The sequence below is a fragment of the Rutidosis leptorrhynchoides genome, chromosome 10, assembly GCF_046630445.1.
Source record: "Rutidosis leptorrhynchoides isolate AG116_Rl617_1_P2 chromosome 10, CSIRO_AGI_Rlap_v1, whole genome shotgun sequence".
NCBI lineage: Eukaryota > Viridiplantae > Streptophyta > Magnoliopsida > Asterales > Asteraceae > Rutidosis > Rutidosis leptorrhynchoides.
The window spans coordinates 282,733,843-282,738,786 of NC_092342.1; positions in this window are offsets into that span (position 1 = coordinate 282,733,843).

The window sequence follows — 4,944 nt, forward strand, 5'->3', positions numbered from 1 at the left end:
GCATACTTTAATTCAATAAGATTAAAAATAATGATAATAAAAGTTCCCGTCCCTCCCTCGGGTAAAGCAATTTCGGTTCAACGACCTAGTCTTCAACTTACGACGAATTTTTAAAAATCATATTTTTAACTTAGCAAAATAAAGTAAATTTTTGTTTTTTAAATTCACACCAAACTTAAATTTAAAATGCATAAAATTAAAAATTCATATTTTAAAAATTCACACCAAACTTAAATTATATTTTTGTTTTTATACATACAAACTTATATTAATTTTTCAAATATTTACAATTTTAAATAAGTTTACAATATTAAATTAAGATTTATATATTAATTTTAAAAACATGGTAAAAATAAAATTAAAAATCTTTTTGGCTTTTATCCCACCTTAATCAATCAAATATTATCAAAAATATACGCCCCTCTTTTCGGTAAAGTAATTTCAGTTCCATAACCTAATTTAACTCATGACGAATTTTTGAAATATTTTGGGTTGATTGATTAAAGATATTTATACCTTAAGAATAAACGTTAAATTTCGCAGTGATGTAATAAATTTTTGAATGATATCAATAATTTCGGTCGCAAGACATAATTTCATCGAATACCAATTTAATACTTTATAGCGAACAAATTAGCGTTTATTATCAAAAGGTTAAAAATAAAAATAAAAATAAAAACTGTACAGACTTACCTGTGAGATAGATTTCTTAGTGATATGCTCTAGCCCACTCATAAAATAGTCAGACTAATTGATTTTTCATGGCTACATAGGCGTAACCTCGAGCATTTAATGTTTTTTATTCTAAACATATGAACGGTCCATCTCTGCATATAGTAACAAATTCGGTGTTTGAATAGGTTTGATTATTTGAACATTTACCTTCGTTTGACCATTTTCCGCATTTGTGACATTTTTCAAAGTGTCGTGCTCTTCTTTTCGCTGCAGATTTTGATTTTCCTTTACCAAATTGTAACTTATTATCTTCGCATCTGGATTCTTTTCTTACTTCATCTAATTTTTCTCTGATTACTGATACCAGTTCACTCGGAAGTGTGTCATTATTACGTTTAGTGATCAAAGCGTGTAGCATTAGACCATGGTTTAGTTCACAGGAAGTCTTCATTTCGTAAAACCTAAAAAAAATAAAAATTCAGAATGGGGGGAGAAGACTAGTTCTTTAGGGTCTGCTAAGGAAAGACCATTCGGGTTCCATTTTCGAGAACTACACGAAAACAGAAAATCTAACTCTAACAGAAATACATATTATCCTTCAAAGACTTGATTCTCCCCACACTTAGTTAGCTGTGGTATCGAAATTGTGATTAACTTCGTTGTCAACTTCCATTGGACTATCTATGTAATGTTTAACTCTGTGACCATTAACCTTAAATTCAATCCCATTTGAATTTTTCAATTCTACTGTTCCGTACGGGAAAACTCTTTTGACTATGAATGGTCCAGACCATCTTGATTTCAATTTTCCAGGAAATAGCTTGAATCGTGAATTGAAAAGAAGAAATCTGTCTCCTTCTTTAAATTCTTTTGAACTTCTGATTCTTTTATCATGCCATTTCTTCGTTCTTTCCTTATAGATTAACGAATTTTCGTATGCTTCATGTCTTAATTCTTTTAATTCGTTTAATTGACTTAACCGTAGTCGTCCAGCTTCATGTAAATCAAGATTACATGTCTTCAAAGCCCAAAATGCTTTGTGTTCAATTTCTACTGGAAGATGACATGCTTTTCCGTAAACGAGTTTAAAAGGTGTGGTTCCAATTGGAGTTTTGTAAGCTGTTCTAAAAGCCCAGAGTGCATCCTCCAACTTAATGGACCATTCCTTCGGATTTGATCCTACGGTTTTTTTCTAGAATACGTTTTAAAGCTCGGTTGGTATTTTTAACTTGTCCACTCGTCTGTGGATGATAAGCGGTGGAGATTTTATGAGTTACTCCATATCTTTTAAGAACTTTCTCAAGTTGATTATTACAGAAATGAGTACCCCGATCACTTATTAAAGCTTTCGGTGTTCCAAACCTTGCAAAAAACGTTTTAAAAAGTTGACTACAACTCGTGCATCGTTAGTTGGGAGAGCTTGTGCTTCCGCCCATTTAGATACATAATCAATGGCTACGAGAATGTAGAGATTATTATGAGATTTTGGAAATGGACCCACAAAGTCAATACCCCAAATGTCAAATACTTCACATACTTGAATGACATTTTGTGGCATTTCATCACGTTGACTTATTTTTCTGGCCCTTTGACAAGCATCACAGGATTTACAAAGAAGGTGTGCGTCTTTGTAAATTGTAGGCCAATAGAATCCAGCATCATAAACTTTTCTTGCTGTGAGTTGAGGCCCATAATGCCCTCAAGTTGGTCCTGTGTGACAATGGTTTAAGATTTTACTAGCTTCATCTCCGAATACACATCGGCGTATTATTCCATCGGGACAACTTTTAAACAAATGTGGAGCTTCCCAGAAATAGTGTTTTATATCACTAAAGAATTTCTTTCGTTTTTGGTACGACAATCCTTTTTCAAGGAATCCACATACTAAGTAGTTTGCATATTCTGCAAACCATGGAATTTCATTATAATCAATCTTCAATAGATATTCATCAGGAAAGTTGTCTTGTATGGCCGATTCATTTAGAACTTCTAATTCAGGATTTTCAAGACGAGAAAGATGATCAGCGGCGAGATTTTATGCTCCTCTTTTATCTCAGATTTCAATATCAAACTCTTGTAAGAGTAAGATCCAACGGATTAATCTTGGTTTTGCATCTTGTTTCAAAAATAGGTATCTAAGAGCAGAATGGTCGGTATAGACCACCGTTTTAGCTAGAACGAGATATGATCGAAATTTGTCAAAAGCAAAGACAATAGCAAGGAGTTCTTTTTCAGTAGTTGTGTAATTTGTTTATGCTCCTTGTAACGTCTTACTAGCATAATAAATAGGTTGAAATCGTTTTTCAATCCTTTGTCCTAAAACGGCTCCCATTGCAAAATCACTTGCATCGTACATAAGTTCAAAAGGTAGATTCCAATTTGGTGTTATCATGATCGGCGCATTAGTGAATTTTTCTTTAAGAATATTAAAAGATTTAATGCATTCATCTGAAAAGATGAATGGAGCATCCTTTTCTAGGAGTTTATTCATAGGAGTGGTAATTTTAGAAAAATCTTTTATAAAACGTCGGTAAAAACCGGCATGCCCTAGAAAACTCCTAACTCCTCTAACATTGGTGGGATGTGAAAGTTTAGCAATTACATCTACTTTAGCTCTATCCACTTCAATTCCTTTCTTTGAAATTTTATAACCAAGAACGATGCCTTCTTTAACCATGAAATGGCATTTCTCCCAATTAAGTACTAGATTTGATTGTTCGCATCTAATAAGCATTCGTTCAAGATTAGCTAGACACGTTTCAAATGTATCACCGAAGATTGAAAAGTCATCCATGAAAACTTCCATGCATTCTTCTATCAGGTCGTGAAAAATCGCCATCATACACCTTTGAAAGGTTGCAGGGGCGTTGCAAAGTCCAAATGGCATGCGTTTGTAAGCAAAAGTACCATAAGGGCACGTGAATGTAGTTTTCTCTTGGTCCTCGGGTGCTATTGGAATTTGAAAATATCCGGAAAATCCATCAAGAAAACAATAGTAACTATTTCTGGCTAATCTTTCCAACATTTGATCAATGAAAGGTAAGGGAAAGTGATCTTTTCTGGTGGCGTCATTTAATTTTCTATAATCAATACATACACGCCATCCTGTTACAGTCCTAGTAGGAATAAGCTCATTTTTCTCATTTGTAATGACAGTCATGCCACCCTTCTTAGGCACGCATTGAACTGGGCTTACCCATGGACTATCAGAAATTGGATAAATTAAACCTGCATCTAGTAGTTTAATAATTTCTTTCTTAACTACATCTTGCATATTAGGATTTAGTCTTCGTTGGCGTTGCACATACGTTTTATGACCTTCTTCCATAAGGATTTTATGTGTGCAATACGAAGGACTTATTCCTTTAATATCATGAATCTTCCATGCAATGGCTGGTTTATGAGCTTTCAACACAGAAATGAGTTGTGATTTCTCATTTTCAGTAAGAGAAGACGATATTATTACAGGTAATTCAAATTCACCATGTAAATAAGCATATTCCAAATGGTTTGGAAGTGGCTTTAACTCTAATGTTGGTGGTTCTTCTATCGATGATTTATATCGATATCTGTCTTCTTCTTTTAGCATTTGAATTTCTTCTGTTGTTGGTTCATATCCATTAGCCATTAGGGTAGCTAACATTTCAGTTTCATCAATTGGTTCAGTACCTTCTCCTAAAGAACATTCTCCTGTTCCTTGTAATTCTGGAAATTCTTCTAACAATTCTGCATGTGATTCTATAGTTTGAATATAATAACATGTGTCATCTGCAGATTGCGGTTGTTGCATTGCTCTATCAACTGAAAAGGTAACACTCTCGTCCTCTATACTTAGGGTCAGTTTCTTACCAAATACGTCTATCATTGCTTTAGCCGTGTTTAAGAATGGTCTTCCTAATATGAGAGGAACTTGAGAATCTTCTTCCATGTCCAGAACAACAAAATCTACTGGAAATACTAAAGTACCAACTTTAACTAGCATGTTCTCCATTATCCCTCTAGGATATTTTATTGATCGATCAGCTAGTTGTATGCTTATTCTTGTTGGTTTCAATTTTCCAAGGTCTAGTTTAGTGTATAGTGAATACGGCATTAAATTTATACTAGCACCTAAGTTTGCCAATGCTTCTATTGAACTAAGACTACCCAGAAAACATGGAATTGTGAAACTTCCTGGATCTGATAGTTTTTCTGGTATCTTATTCAACAGCACTGCTGAACAATTAGCATTCATAGTAACAGCCGAGAGTTCTTCCATTTTCTTTCTAT